Here is a 16,785-nt window from a genome sequence, read left to right as displayed (position 1 = left end):
AGTTTGAGACAAAAATATCCTTTCAGAATGGGAAGAGTTACCCCAAAATATATTACCATATGACATGTTGTTGTTATGGACTTCAGTCCTGAGACTGGTTTGATGCAGCTCTCCATGCTACTCCATCATGTGCAAGTTTCTTCATCTCCCAGTACCTACTGCAGCCTACATCCTTCTGAATCTGCTTAGCGTATTCATCTCTTGGTCTCCCTCTACGATTTTTACCCTCCACGCTGCCCTCAAATACTAAAATGGTGATCCCTCGATGTCTCAGAACATATGACATAAGCGAATGAAATTAAGCAAAGTAGACTAATTTTCGTGTCAAACGATCACTCACTTCAGATACCGTTCGAATAGTAAAAATGGCAGCATTAAATCTTTGAACAAGATCTTGCACGTGGGCTTTCCACGACATTTTACTAACTATTTGATCACCTAAAAATATGAACTGTTCAGTTTCACTAATCATATGCCCGTTCTGTGAAATTCAAACGTCATGTTTTGTTGAATTGTGTATTAGAAACTGTAAAAACTGAGTCTTTCTGTGATTTAGCGTTAGTTTATTTTCTACTAGCCATGAACTTATGTCTTGAACTACACTGTTTGAAACCGAGCCCGTGTTACTGACAACATCCTTTACTACTAAGACAATGTCATCAGCAACTGAAATATTTTAATATTTTAGAGTTACCTATAATACTAGAGTGCATATCATTTATATAAATAACGAACAGGAGGGGCCCCAACACTGATCCCTGGGGCACTCCTCATTTGACCGTACCCCACTCAGACCTCAAATCACAGCCATTCTCAACACTGTGAATAATGAACATTTGCTGTCTGTTGCTAAAGTAAGAGGTGAAACAATTGTGAACTACTCCCCAACTTCTGGATCAATATTTTATGATTAACACAATCAAACGCCTTAGTTAAATCAAAATATATACCTAGCGTTCGAAAGCTTTTGTTTAACCCATCCAGTACTTCACAGGGAAAAGAGAATATAGCATTTTCAGTTGTAAAACGACTTCTAAAGCCGATCTGAATATTTGATAGAATATCGTGTGATATAAAATGACCAACTATCCTTACATACATAGCCTTTTCAATAACTTTAGCAAACACTGATAACATAGAAATAGGTCTAAAATTGTCTACATTGTCTCTTTCTCCCTTTTTATAAAGCGACTTTGGTGCTGAGTACTTTAATCGTTCAGGAAAGTGACCATTCCTAAAGGAAAAATTACACATATATCTAAGTACAGGGCTAACATGTGCGGCATAGTACGTTAATATTCTGCTAGGCACCCCATCATATCCATGAAAGTTCTTAGTCTTCAGTAATTTAATTATTGACTCAATCTCCCCCTTGTCTGTATCATGGAGGAGTATTTCAAACATCAATCTCGGAAAGGCATTTGCCAAGACAGTTATATGATTCCCTGTAGAAACTAAATTTTTACTTAATTCAACAGCAATGCTCAGAAAAATGATTGCTAAATACTGTACGTATATCTGATTTATCAGCAACAGAAATATTTTTACTACGGACTAACTTTACATCGTCGACCTTGTGCTGCTGACCAGACACTTCCTTCACAACTGACCATATGGTTTTAATTTTAACCAGCGAATTAGCTATTCTATTTGCGCACCACATATTCTTTGCCTTTCTAATAACATTTTAAGCACCTTACAGTACTGTCTGTAATGGGCTACTGTAGCTTGATAGTGACTACGTCTATCATTTTGATATAATCCTCGCTTTGTTCTACATGATATCCTTATCCCACCAGTCAGCCACTCAGGCTGCCTTTTACTGCTAGTACCCGTTTAGAACGTTCCGATGGAAACCAACTCTCTAAGAGCATGAGAAATGTATTAAGGGAAGCATTATATTTGTCATCCATGTTATCGGCTCTTTAAACATCCTGCCACTCCTGTTCCTTCGCGAAGTTTAAAAAACTCTCTATTGCCGTTGGATTATATGTGACATTTGTTTGAGTACAAAAGCCTTTTAGTGTCAAAATTTGTGCATCATGGTCTTTTACTAACAGAATGCCCATCTAGTAATGAAGAACGAATAAAAACATTGTCTATGGTTGTGATACTGTTCCCCTGCACCCTAGATGGAAAAAGCACAGTCTGCATCAGGTCATATGAATTTATGAGATCTACCAACATTCTTTTTCTTGCACCATCATATTCAAAATCAATATTGAAGTCACCACGTATAACTAATTTCTGGTACTTCCTGTAAAGTGAATCAAGAACCCTCTATAGCTTGAGCAGAAATGCTCTGGAGTCAGAGTTAGGGGACCTGTAAACAACAAAAGTTAGAAATTGTGTTTCACTACATTCAACTGCCCCTGCACAACATTCAAATATCTGTTCAGTGCACTGCCGTGATGTCTATGGACTCAAATGGAATACTGATTTTTACGTACATGGCCACTCCTCCACCCCGCATCTGGCTTTGGTAAATGCCGCACATAATTTGCACAAGTTTTTCGTAGTTAACTTTTCATGTAAAATTTAGTGTAACTCTACAGTAGTCTATTTAATAAATGATAAGCGCCTACCGTTCACGATTTTGTGGATTTTTTTCGGTTTCTTCATGTTGATTGTATCTTTGGGACGTCAATTACGCGTACCGTCTTCAAGGGAAATGCAGTCATTTTCTAATTCGGCACCACATTTCTAAACTCTGTATGTCCATTTCATAGATGATTGCAGGACTCACCTGTTCAGTGTAGAATGTCAAATCAAACACTTTTCAGCCGTCTAATTTCCAAAGTGTTATTGTATCGGGCCACCAGTTTCGGTGATTTATTACGCAGAAATCAAACGAATATTTTGTTTCCAAACAAAAGACACAGCGCATAACGTTGACGTTCCCACTTTTTGGCAGATATATTTTGTGCGGTACAGATATGGAGGTAAATGGAGGTAAGATGTCAAATGAAATGCATCTACACTGTAACTAAACTTCAAAGACCATAGGTCCCTAGTATTAAAGAAAACATCGCCGAACAATCTCTGAAATTTTCTCGTTGTAATTCGTGTTCGCAAAATGTAGAGAGTCTCGAACGCTACGTGACAATAGATTCAGTCTTCACGCGTCGGGTCCTATGGATGTGTAATTACTCAAGTATTTAACTGCAGTTGTTCTAGACACTTATAATCTGGTATTTGCGTTGTCACAGTCGAACCAAAAAGCCAATTCTTGGCAAAATGGATGCGATGGGACATGGGTGTCAGTTTTTCAGCGCCGGCGTGAATTCGGCTTTTGCTGGTTTTCTCTCAGTTATAATAATTTAGTAGTAAACTATGGGTTAAATGGTACAGTCAGACAAAATATATTTTCCATCTGTCAGCGCGTCGTAAATCCTACTCCGGCTCGCGTTTACTCAATGTACTGTACGTACGAACATAACAGACACCATTAAACATATACATCCGCTTAAACTGTGAATGAGGATAAATCTGTGTGCAGTGTTTGTGGTCAGTGTATTGCTGTTTTTACAGTATCACTCCGTTCCCTTACACTAGAGCTGATCGAACAAGTACAGTTTTCAGGTAATGGTAGGTACTTTGTCTCGGTGTAGGAAACAGACATTTTGTCCTATACGTAAAACGAAATAAGGCGTGGCACGGAATTGACATTGAAATCAGTGAAATTTTCTTTCTTTACCTATGTTCCGCAATAACATAACGCAGGTGCCAATTTAATCTTGGCATAATTTTATTTACGCGGATTTTTAAAGCTGTGTGTTTCATTCAAATGGAGAAACTGAAATAACGTGTAGTCATAAAATTCTTTGCCTTGGAGTGTTTATCACTAACGAGATTCGTTCATAGTTGAAGGTTCATAACGAGTCTGGTTCTTGTGCTCCAACATTTAAGATATGTGGTGCCGAATAAAAAATGACTGCATTTCTGTTGAAGATGGTACGCGTAATGGATGTCCCAAAGATGGAACCAATATGAAGAAATCGGAAACATCCACAAAATTATGAACGGTCGGCGATTAACAGTTGTAAAATAGACTACAGCAGAGATACACCACATTTGACACAGAAAGTTACTATGAAAAAGCTTCGCAAATTAAGTGCGGCATTGATTGTGTGTTTACCAAAGCCAGATGCCAGATAACTCAGTTTGTACGACGACTTTTCTTTTTCATGACTGAGATGTCTGTCGACTTCTACACCCCATAAAACCTAGCGAGGTGGCGCTATGGTAAGTCACCAGATTCGCACATGAGAGGAAGGCGTCAAAATTCTCATCCGGCCGTTCAGATTTAGGCTTCAGTAAACTCTTTCAGGCATATCCATCTTAATTCGTTGATGGGGGTGATAAATCCCAGTCATCCTTATTCCTTCCTGCACGCTACAAATGAGACAACAATGGATGCAGTGGGTGGAACTCCGTGGGCTTGTGCCGGTAAAGGCGGAGTCGATTTCATCTACAAGAGTCCTATTTTTTGTCATTTTTTTCTTTCTACGATGCAAAAGGGATTCCTTTTATGGACTACCTTGCAAAAGACAAAACTAACGGGTTAATACTACGAAACTCTTCTTGATGATCGGGGTTGATAATACTCGAGAAGATGTCTGGAAAGGTGAAACAAATTCTTTTGACGAGGCGATGATTTGCATTTTTTACGAAATGTTGAAAACTCGTGATTGAACGCAGTTATATGACTCTAAAATATATTCTCCTTATTCATTAAAATTCGCACATTCTTAAGTTTTAGGTATTCAAACTTCGAAAGAACGTTATGAGTCCAATGATGAGGTCAGTCGTAGCTGAGAATTCTAACTACCATACGAAATGCAGTTGAGGAATGGAATCCATTCGGGGTAAATACGCTGAGTTAAAGAAAACGTCGTCGGAATATAAGTGTATTTTTGACTTCAAAATATTGCCGTTCCAAGAAAGTATCATCTTTGTGTTTGGTCGACTCGGCCTCACAGAAGATGGTCTTTGAGATGACACAGCGTGGTGTCGGGTACTGGTAGGGTGAACGCTAGAACGGAATCGTAACTTGGTTCTCTCGTTCAGCCCAACTCAAACTGAACCCGTGCGCTCGACGCCGTACAAAGCGCACGCAGAGCGGGTTGCAAACTGCCGTGCAAGGGGAAACTGCTGACGTCGGGACAATGCAGCCAGGCGCGGTGACCCGCCGTGACCGGTGTTTGTGTCTGGTCCCTTGAGAACTGCTTCCCTCTGACCTAATGGGCTAACTAGACTGAGGTGACAACAGTGACGTCATACCTTCTAACATCGTGTCAGACTACCGTTTGCCCGGCGTAGTGCAGCAGCACGAGGTCACAGGGCCCTGGTGGAGTGCATCAGCTGCAAGTGCCATCGACTCAACAAGTCGTTAGAAGTCCCCTGCAGAAATATTGAGCCATGCTGCCTCTATAGGCGTTCATAAGTGCGAAAGTGTTGCCGGTGCAGGATTCTGTGCACGAAGTGACCTCTCGATTATGTCCCATAAATGTTCGAAAGGATTCATGTCGTGCTATCTTGGATGGTCAAATCATTCGCTCGAACTATCCAGAAAGTTCTTCAAATCAATTGCTAACAATTGTGGCCCGGAGACACGTCGCTTCATAAAATTTCCATCTTTTTTGGGATATGAAGCCCATGAATGGCTGCAAATGGTCCCCAAATAGCTGAACATAACCATTTACAGTCAACGATCGGTTCAGTTGGACCCACACCATTATGGAGCCAGCACCAGCTCCACAGTGCCTTGTTGATAACTTGTGTCCGTGGCTTGGTGGGGTCTGCACCACACTCGAAACCTAACGTCACCTCTTACCAACTGAAATCAGGATTCATGTGACCAGGCCATGGTTTTCTAGTCGTCTAGTGTCCAACCGATATGGCCGTGAGCCCAGGAGAGGCGCTGCAGGCGATATCGTTTTGTTAGCAAAGGCACACGTGTCAGTCGTCTGCTGCCAAGTGCCATTAACGCCAAATATCGCCGCACTGTCCGTACGGATACGTTCGTCGTATATCTCACACTGATTTCTGCTGTAATGTCACTCATTGTTGCTTGTCCGGTAGCACTGAGAACTCTGCGCAAATGCCGCTGCTCTTGGTCGTTAAGTGAAGGCCGATGGGCACTGCGTTGTCTGAGAGGTAATGCCTGAAATGTGGTCTTCTCGCGCACACTGTTGACACTGTGGATCTCGGAATATTGATTTCCCTAACGATTTACGTAGTGGAATGCCCCATGCGTCTAGCTCCAACTATCATTCCGCGTTAAATGTCTGTTAATTCCCCTCGTGCGGCCATAATTACGTCGTAAACTTTTACACAGGAATCACCTGAGTACAAATGACAGCTTCGCCAATGCACTGCTGTTTTGCACCTTGTGTACGCTATTGTACCGTCATCTGTATATGCACATATCGCTATCCTATAATTTCTGTCACCTCCGTGTATACATCTGAAAGTCTGCTAAGCAGCAGGATAATAGCTACGTGAATATAAAAAACTGTCCTTCGATGGCCCTTACAATTAGGACAGCAGGTAGAATAGCAAATAACAGAATTTCACTTATTGTGCGTCTATACATTTAGTAGGAAGAATAGATGATTAAGTTTTTAGATAGTTTGGGAATATTTTCAGGGTGCGAAATTTAGTACACAGAGCTGCTACAGTCGCAGGTTCGAATGCTGCCTCGGGCATGGATGTGTGTGATGTCCTTAGGTTAGTTAGGTTTAAGTAGTTCTAAGTTCTAGGGGACTGATGACCTCAGATGTTAAGTCCCATAGTGCTCAGAGCCATTTGAACCATTTTTTGATTGGTATGGCTACGTCATTCCGTGTTGCTTCAGCTCTGTTCAAGACTTCAACAGTTACAGTAACTGGCGAGTGGTGTTGCGCCAGTCTCTCGACAGCTCATCACCAAATGTTTTCATTATGTGAGAGATCTGTCGAGAACGACAGTCGGACACACTCTCTATCGGGGTGTGTCGGAACAGCAAGGGTAACACGCGATCTTGTGTTATCTTGTTGAGCTGTAACGCACGGAGGCCTTGAAAATATGGCACAGCCATCGATCCTAACGCGTTATAAACGTAATGGCTGCTGTCCAAACAACCGGCTTTGGGTATCTGGCCAGGTGCTACCCTCACACCCCTTAATGCTGTCTGGAGAAATGAAACAAATGAAACTGCTTTGAAAGGACGGCGTAGGCTGTATGGCCATTGCTGTGTCGGTGCTGTCGCTGGATGCACCAATGCTGCGGGCGTCTGCTGCGGCTTCAAGGGCACACGCGACAGTGGTCGCCTTATTGACATTCCAGGGAGGTCCATGTAGATACTCGGTTTGCTGCAAACAACCCATTTCCTGACTTAAAGTACGTGACGTGGCTGCACGATGCTGCACGATTGAAAGACAATACAGCAGAGGAAATCAGTGCAAAGGCGAGGTTCCTACGAAAGTGATAGTGCAATTTCTGAAACACATATGTATCGAATTTATTATGTAAGTAGTAGATAAGTTTGGATTCCGGAGAATTTTAGGAACAAACGAGGCAATTCTGACTCCTCGAGTTATCTTAGAGTATGAGTTAAGGAAAGGCAAAACCTACGTCTATAGCATTTTTAGGCATGGAGAAAGCTTTTGACAATGTTGACTGGAATACTCTGAGATTCTGAAGGTAGCAGGGGTAAAATACAGGGAGCGAAAGCCATTTACAACTTCTACAGAAACCAGACGGCCGTTATAAGAGTCGAAGGGCATAAAAGGGAAGCAGTGATTGGGAAGGGAGTGAGACAGGCTTGTAGCCTGTCCCCGAGGTTATTCAATCTGTACACTGAAGAAGCAGTAAAGGAAACCAAAGAAAGATTTGTAGTAGGAATTAAAGTTCAGGGGATAGAAATAAAAACTTTGAGGTTTGCCGATGACGTTGTAGTTCTGTCAGAGACAGCAAAGGACTTGGAGGAGCAGTTGAACAGAATAGACATTGTCTTGAAAGGAGGATAAAAGATGAACATAAACAAAAGCGAAACAAGGGTAAAGAACTGAACACCAAATTATACTGTCAAATTATATAGAAGAACAAGTGGCAGGCTATTATGGACGGCTATTATGGTGTTGGTGAGGAGGCACGGCGGTATGAATATAAATGAACCGGTCGCCGCTCTTGAAGAGAGTGATTCGCAAGGGAACAAAGGAATATAATTAGATTCAGATGGATGCGTCTGAAAATTAGAGCGAAATAAATCAAGTCACATCTTTTGTAACAACATGAGAAACTATGTTCTCTGGAAATATTGCCGAACGTACGTTGACGACATGTGAGTGCATGAGAGTTCCAGTAAGTATAATAAGGCGCTATAGCGGACAAACAAGGCAATGGAATTCAAGGCGGTTTCTTACAATTACACTGGCAACTGTGATTTATAGTTTAACACTGAAACAGCGAATTTTAATCAACTACTGAGAGAAATACGAACAATATATGCCTAAGAGGTGATCATACCAAGGGCAGAAGGCTAGACTTAACATTCCCTAGACTTCGAAGTAATTCGGGATGCTGCTCGAAGTGAACAAGGTTTGGAAAAGGAATCAGCCGTAGCGTTGCTTAGGAAACCAGCCTGGTAGCTGCCATGGGAAAGCACAGAAAACGGTCTAAGGCACTGCAGTCATGGACTGTGCGGCTGGTCCCGGCGGAGGTTCGAGTCCTCCCTCGGGTATGGGTTTGTGTGTTTGTCCTTAGGATAATTTAGGTTAAGTAGCGTGTAAGCTTAGGGACTGATGACCTTAACAGTTAAGTCCCATAAAATTTGAAAAAAAGCACAGAAAACCTAAATCAAGAATACCATATTGCAGTTCCTGTGTTTTTACGATATACTTTGCAATGTCCTTTAGGCATGCATGCAGGTCTGAAGGAACAGGCACTGCTGCGATCGACAGATGTTATCGTAAAAACTAAGGCACATGACATGACATGACAAGGTCCAGCTGGAACCTGATTGTAATCGCAATTGCGAATACATTTCTTCTATTGTCTAAATCAGGAAGGCCAGGGGGAGATTTAGGTCCCCACTCTCGCTAATATGAACGTTAATGCGAACCCAGAAGTTTAGTCGAATTAAATCAGGCAATGCTAAGACAAGTGGATTAGGAAACGAGACATTTAAGGCGGTAGATGAGTTTTGCTATTTGGGCAGCGAAATAACTGACGATGGCCGAAGTTAAGAGGATATAAAATGTAGACTGGCAATGGCAAGAAAAGGATTTTTGAAAAAGAGAAATGTGTTAACATCGAATATAGGTTTAAGTTTTAGGAAGTCTTATCTGAGTGTAGCCGTGTATGGAAGTGAAACATGAACGATAAATAGTTTAGACAAAACTATAATAGAAAGTTTCGAAATGTAGTACTACAGAACAATGTTGGAGATTTGATGGGTAGATCAATTAACTAATGAGAAGTTACTGAACAGAATTGGGGAAACTAGAAATATGTGGCACAACTTGACCAAAAGAAGGGGTCGGTTGATAGGACACATTCAGAGACATCAAGGGCTCACCAGTTTAGTAACGGAGGGAAGCGTGAGGGGAGGGGGGGCGGAGGGGGGGGGGGAAATCGTACAGGGAGACCAAGAGATGAATACAGTAAGCAGATTCAGAAGGATGTTGGCTGCAGCAGTTATTCAGAGATGAAAATGCACAGTATAGAGAGCTGCATAATACATATAAGATATAAGCTATGATTACAAAACTAGCAATAAAATAAGGCGTTTGCATTTCCTGTATGGAAATTGGTATAAAGGCGTTCACTGTCCTGTTGTGTTATTGCATTGTTAGCTCTTTGTCCAACCTCCTTTCTTCCTAATTATTTCAAAAAATTCTCTTTGGCTTTGATTTTGTTAGGGCCTGTAGTTTTTGCAGTGAAATTGCCACCCACCCTTGTCGTATCGCTCTTTTAAGCTCACATACAGCCTGAAAGTGCCTTCCATTGTGATAAACACTCCGATAAGTTTTCCACGGGGTTCAAATCTTGGATAAATGCAGGCCAGTGCAAGGCATCGATATCTTTATCTTCAAACCAGTTTTTAATTGTAGGAGAAGCATGCATATATTTATTATCTCGTTGAAACTTAGACTTTCGGCCCATAGGTCCTCATTTATTCCAATCAGTTCTGTCTCTAGCATCTCAGCATAATTTGAGAGGATTAGGGTTGTGTCCTCGTTTATGTTGCCAGCGTAATTAAGTAGTTCTTCGCGTTGTATTCTGAAAACTGTCTTTTTTTATTATTTTGTATCAAGGCAGAAAGAGGTAGGTATGAAGCAAAAACTCGAGACTGCCCTTTCAACAAATTTATTTGGGAGAGCCATTACCACACTCGACGCTTCAGAGTCTGAACAAGTGACTGACGAATAAGCTGTGAAATACGTGAGGAAGTTCATAAAGTACTTTGGTAACCGCGCAGTCGCATTGCAAAACAAATTTTGGCTCCCATCCTTTATAACTTCGTTCGCGGAGAGCACAGAAAACCTACCAGCGCTGTGAAGTGTCACAAACAGTTTATTTTCTCTGTACTGGTGTTTAGTTGGGGCCTGCGAATTATAAGTCTAACAACCCGGCACCACGATCTGCTGATTTCCTCCGTCAACCCCAAGAACTAATTTAGACGACCTAGCGCGTAATCAGTTTTTAAAGGTACAGTTAAATTTCAACATTTTATCTTGAAGATTAGGAATTAGCAACTTTTGTTATTATTGCGTCTCTCTTGCAGGCTGTAGTGAGATAATAAGCTTAGGCAATCTGTTGCCCTACATAACTAAAAACAAACTAAATTGACGTTTTTTAACACGTACTATAGCACTGCAATACAAATAACATTTTTCTAGTTCGTACGTGAACACGAAGAGATGCATTATTATCAAGAGATGTGTGGAAAACGAGGAGCCACAGAGCATTGTTGGGTAGCAGGCCCCGAGGGCTGGCTCCGGCAGCCTAATTGAAAAAGATTTTGGTTTTCATTTTCCGCGTAAAATGGTCCCTCTCGCGCGGTGTTTGAGAGTTGCGGCTTTAGTATAGCAAACTGTAATGTCGTGTTTGTGTTGTACGTTGATGAGGGAAGCGAGAAGATGAATTCCGGTGCCGACACTTAGCCTATTTTTGTCGAATAGCACCAAGGGTTACGATTCACATTTTCGTAGGGTGGTGGTTATGCGCTCTAAAATCAGTATCATCGTCCCACCTGTACCATGGTACGACTCTGAAGTGTATCACGGGAACTTTCTCCTGATAATATGTCACTTCCCTTTTAATCATGAAAAGAGCTTTCATTGATTGCAAGGTTTTCACCTCTGCGCGAATGCATCCCGGGGAATTCACAGCACATCATCTTCAGTCGCCCTCTGCGATCCGAAGTAATAAATAGCTTACTACAGCTTTTAGTGAAGTTTAGCCATCAGTTACCTACTAGCGTGAAGACGTCAACAACAAAGGATGTAGAAACGCTTTGTTAATTCTTAACCGTTGGCAAATGGTAATGGTATTCTTTGGTTGAGTGGCCATCTTTTGCAGTAACTGTTATGAAATTATTATTTTCTTTGAGGAAGGAAACGGCAACCAACCACACTATTTTTAAACAATAATTTATTTTTCCAGAACTAGTTTTGACTTTAGTCCTATTACCAGGCAGTGCTGAGGATTTCTTTTACGCATTCGTACATTTTCATCCTTCAACAGTGCCGTAAATTACAGAAAAACAGGCAGAGATCGGCACACAAAATCCTCGCTGCAGTCTCATTATGGCTCTTGGTCCGAAACTAGTAACGGAAAATAAATTATTGTTCCAAAACCTGTGTGGCTGACGCAGTTTAGTTCCTCGCGGATATTTAAAAAATCAGCTGCAGTATTCTCAAGCAGTCTTGGATGAAATTAATAATATTTTGGATGTTCCGTATGAGACATACTGCAAAACAAAATTTTCGTAATTTCAGTTACGCCTAGGGCCTAAAGAGCAAAATAATATTTCTAATAATGTAAAGTTTTGAAGAGGAATGTCTAAAGAGTAGAAATTTTTGGTGTTTGTGGTGGTTTTAATCTATCTCCATACTCCACAAGCCACCTTACGGTGTGCAGCCGAGAGTACTTCTGGCACAGCTATCAGCCGCTTCCTTCTACCACTCACCATTTACCTGTTAGCTTTTGCGAGTAGCGCGTGGGAAGACTGATTGTCGGTTAACATCCTTATCAGTACGTTGTGGTTATTTCACGAGAGGTATGTGAGAAGAAGTAGATCTAATATGTTGCCCGACTACGTCCAGAATGTGCTGTGTCGGTATTTCAATTACAGGAAACCAGATCGTGGTGCACAACGTCTCTCTTGTAGCGTCTGCCAGTGGAGTTTGTTGAACATCTTCATGTCGCTCTCGCACCGGCTAAACGATCCCGTGACGAAACACTCCGCTAATCGTTGAATCTCTTCTATTAATCCACGTAGTATTGGTCCCCGAATGATAAGCAATACTCAATGATCAGTTGAAAGTGTTTTGTAAGCTACTGCGTTTTCCGTGAATGAATTACATTTTCATGAGATACTTACACTACTGGCCATTAAAATTGCTACACCAAGAAGAAGTGCAGATGATACGCGGGTATTCATTGGACCAATATATTATACTAGAACTGGCATGTGATTACATTTTCACGCAATTTGGGTCCATAGATCCTGAGAAATCAGTACCCAGAAAAACCACCTCTGGCCGTAATAACGGCCTTGATACGCCTGGGCATTGAGTCAAACAGAGCTTGGATGGCGTGTACAGGTACAGCTGCCCATGCAGCTTCAACACGATACCACAGTTCATCAAGAGTAGTGACTGGCGTATTGTGACGAGCCAGTTGCTCAGCCATCATTGACCAGACGTTTTCAATTGGTGAGAGATCTGGAGAATGTGCTGGCCAGGGCAGCAGTCGAACATTTTCTGTATCCAGAAACGCCCGTACAGGACCTGCAGCATGCGGTCGTGCATTATCCTGGTGAAATGTAGGGTTTCGCAGGGATCGAATGAAGGGTAGAGCCAAGGGTCGTAACACATCTGAAATGTAACGTCCACTGTTCAAAGTTCCGTCAATACGAACAAGAGGTGACCGAGACGTGTAACCCCATACCATCACGCCGGGTGATACGCCCCATTATGGCGATGACGAATACACGCTTCCAATGTGCGTCCACCGCGATGTCGCCAAACACGGATGCGACCATCAAGTTGCTGTAAACAGAACCGGGATTCATCCGAAAAAATGACGTTTTGCCATTCGTGCAGCCAGGTTCGTCGTTGAGTACACCATCGCAGGCGCTCCTGTCTGTGATGCAGCGTCAAGGGTAACCGCAGCCATGGTCTCCGAGCTGATAGTCCATACTGCTGCAAACGTCGTCGAACTGTTGGTGCAGATGGTTGTTGTCTTGCAAACGTCCCCATCTGTTGACTCAGGGATCGAGACGTGGCTGCACGATCCGTTACAGCCGTGCGGATAAGATGCCTATCATCTCGACTGCTAGTGATACGAGGCCGTTGGAATCCAGCACGGCGTTCCGTATTACCCTCCTGAACCCACCGATTCCATATTCTGTTAACAGTCATTGGATCTCGATCAACGTGAGCAGCAATGTCGCGATACGATAAGCCGCAATCGCGATAGGCTACAATCCGACCTTTATCAAAGTCGGAAACGTGATAGTACGCATTTCTCCTCCTTACACGAGGTATCACAAGAACGTTTCACCAGGCAACGCCGGTCAACTGCTGTTTGTGTATGAGAAATCAGTTGGAAACTTTCCTTATGTCAGCACGTTGTAGGTGTCGCCACCGGCGCCAGCCTTGTGTGAATGCTCTGAAAAGCTAATGATTTGCATATCACAGCGTCTTCTTCCTGTCGGTTTAATTTCGCGTCTTTAGCACGTCATCTTCGTAATGTAGCAATTTTTAATGGCCAGTAGTGTAAAATGCATTCATCCTAACATCAGCTTTCCGTAAAATTTCCACTAAATACTCGTAGGTACTTTACTGATTTGTCGCCAGTAATGTAATCGAACAGTGTTGGATTCGATCGCCTATTTTTTTCGAAATACTTTGCATTTATGTATGATCAGGGTCAACAACCAGTTCTTGCATAAGTCGTGGAACCTCTCCATGCCTTCCTACATTTCGCTACTGTCTTCTGGCATTGCATCCTTAGTACGGATAACAGCATCGTTCGTAAACGTCATGATGGAACATTGATCTAAACTGTAAGCAGTAACGATCCTGTAACACTACCCAGAGGTGCTCCCGGAATATGATTTTGTTCCGTTATGAGCGACGTATTGGGTTCTATCTACAAGGAAGTCCTGAAGATAATTACAAATCTCGTATTTGGTTCACGAAACAACAATGCGGAACTGTTATCAAATGACTTCTTGACGTCAAGGAACATAACATCAACCTCGGTGTTGATAATGTTTGCTGGCATGTGTGAGTAAATGTATGGCACCACAATCTGATTTGTACCATTCGATGTTTTCGAACTTCATGCACTAGTTTTTTGCTATGTAGGTAACGTTTGAGGGATGACATAAGAATGAAAATAAATAATAAGTCATAAAAAAATGGCTCTGAGCACTAAGGGACTTAACATCTTACGTCATCGGTCCCCTAGAACTTAGAACTACTTAAACCTAACTAACCTAAGGACATCACACACATCCATGCCGGAGGCAGGATTCGAACCTGCGACCGTAGCAGTCCCGCGGTTCCGGATTGAAGCGCCTAGAACCGCACGGCCACCGCGGCCGGCTAAGACGTCATCACTAAATGAGCAACAAGGCCATGAATTGTATGTGATATTAGTATCATCCTGGTATCGTAGGTGAGACTCGTGAATGCCAGTTCGCTACCATTAAAAGTAGACGTGCAGAATGTTTTCTGTTCTTATGCTTCTGTTTTGGTTTCAGGTCATTCTGCTGCTGGAACCAGTACCAAGTTGCTGACTTTGTGGTGGACGCATCGTGGAAGCAGACATATACCTGGTGTTAGGTAAGTATACAGTTTGTGTTCTCAGTCAGTGAGCGAGAGAAATATTACGCCACTTCCTTGCCCTATGTCAGAAACTGTAATCGGTACAATTCTGGCTAGAATCTGAATACAGTAGGCCAATGAATCAAGCGTAGCCGTAGCGAAAAGGCTTTGACATAACAGTGGTGTTTTGCGCTGCTCGATGTTAACCCGATGATAAATGGCGGTGTGCTGTTTATAATCAAAACAGATGCCTCTCGGAGGGCAAACTGCCTGCTGCTAGAGCTGTCATTTCTGATTATTCGGTTTCAACGTAAGTGATCTTCACTCTGGAAATCGTGATCTAGTGTAGTCAGTCATACAATTCAGAAACTTAATTGAGTATCATACGTCACGAAAAGCCAGGTAAGAAGCGTAATTAGAAGATGACTCTGAACCTGTTTGTGTACTGTAATAACCTTCCCTTTTGCTAGGTGGAATGTTCTCGGCCTGATATTGAATGACAGTTTTATAGTTAGAAAAGCACCTCTTTTCCAATTTTGAACCCCGTAGCTGAACCTTTTTTTTCCAATGAAGTGGTTACATTCCTGATGAATCATTCTCAGCGTGCAAAATACGTATCAACTTCCATAATCTCGTGACTCAAAAAGTTTACCAACCACTACTTTCCTTACACGTGGTAGTAGATGATAAGTAGAGAGATGTTCGAGCAATTCGGAATTCTGATCCTAAGAGTCTCCATTCTAAAAGCTCTTTTGTGTGTAGTTTCTTTGTCCTGATTGAAGATCATTTGCTCCAGAAGATTTTACTAGTACTCACGAGTTATATTTTTACTCTTTTTCTAGGAATCAATAAGATGAATATCTTTTGCATTTTACAACACAGTTACCACAACCATCCCAGCAGATCAAGCCGATTTCGCCTTCTTTAATGCAGATCGCTGGCATCCACCCACTTGCTTGACTGCTTATTAATTTCTGGCATGAGCTGGTGGACACTTGTTTCCTGCACGGTAATAGCACAAACTTAGTTGGATTCATTTTAAAACAGTTAAAACATTGCCAAGAAACTTGTTTCTGCATTTGCCTGTAGTAAGCATTCAAGAAACTGTGCGCCCAATATGCAAAAGACATGTTAACTCTTCATGTGCTGGATGAATCCCAACTGCACCGATAAAATTGCGGAGGTTGTTCAGTCATACTCTCTGAGTTCTCTGGTACGAGCGATCCGTGGTTTACAGTGGCTAGTTAAAGAGTAATAATGTAGTTACGATTAATTCGGTTCGTTACTCCAATCATCTTCTGTGGAAACACCTTCTCAGCAGTGAAAAAGCCTTTGATATGCAATCACCAAAATGTACAACATACGAACAAAGAGTAATGCAACAGCCCTCAGATGCAAAAGTAGTGTGACGTGGTCGTCGGTGTAGCGGGAACTGCTCAACGCGGCGTCGGTGTACCAGTCTTCCAACACATTCTTTGAACTTGTACAAGAGGTGCATATCTGCTAGTCCTTCAACAGTAAACATATGCCGTACTGCTGTGCATTACTGATAACGCGCAACTAACAACTGCCGGAAAAACAATCGCGACACAGAACCGAGAAATACTGAATAGCCGGCCGTTGTGACCGAGCGGTTCTAGGCGCTTCAGTCTGGAACTGCGCGACCACTACGGTCGCAGGTTCGAATCCTGCCTCGGGCATGGATGTGTGTGATGTCCTTAGGTTAGTTAAAGTAGTT

The 16,785-nt window shown here is 42.2% G+C and overlaps 2 protein-coding genes across 5 annotated transcripts in view; one reads left to right on the top strand and one right to left on the bottom strand.

Annotated features, from left to right (window-relative positions):
- Positions 1-16,785, top strand: part of LOC126195326 (COMM domain-containing protein 4) — a 537,275-nt gene that overhangs the window by 151,641 nt on the left and 368,849 nt on the right. For all 4 annotated transcript variants that reach the window (XM_049933918.1, XM_049933913.1, XM_049933905.1 and 1 more), the window contains exon 3: positions 14,984-15,065. The gene's annotated coding sequence lies outside the window, so the exon portion shown is untranslated. The remainder of the gene's footprint in view (positions 1-14,983; positions 15,066-16,785) is intronic.
- LOC126195320 (uncharacterized) overlaps positions 1-16,785 on the bottom strand; it is a 113,868-nt gene that overhangs the window by 6,829 nt on the left and 90,254 nt on the right. The gene's annotated exons all lie outside the window — the stretch shown is intronic.

The sequence above is a fragment of the Schistocerca nitens genome, chromosome 1 (assembly GCF_023898315.1).
Source record: "Schistocerca nitens isolate TAMUIC-IGC-003100 chromosome 1, iqSchNite1.1, whole genome shotgun sequence".
In the NCBI taxonomy this organism is placed as follows: domain Eukaryota; kingdom Metazoa; phylum Arthropoda; class Insecta; order Orthoptera; family Acrididae; genus Schistocerca; species Schistocerca nitens.
Note: the sequence above shows the minus strand (reverse complement) of the source record. Positions and strands in the feature narration are given on the sequence as shown.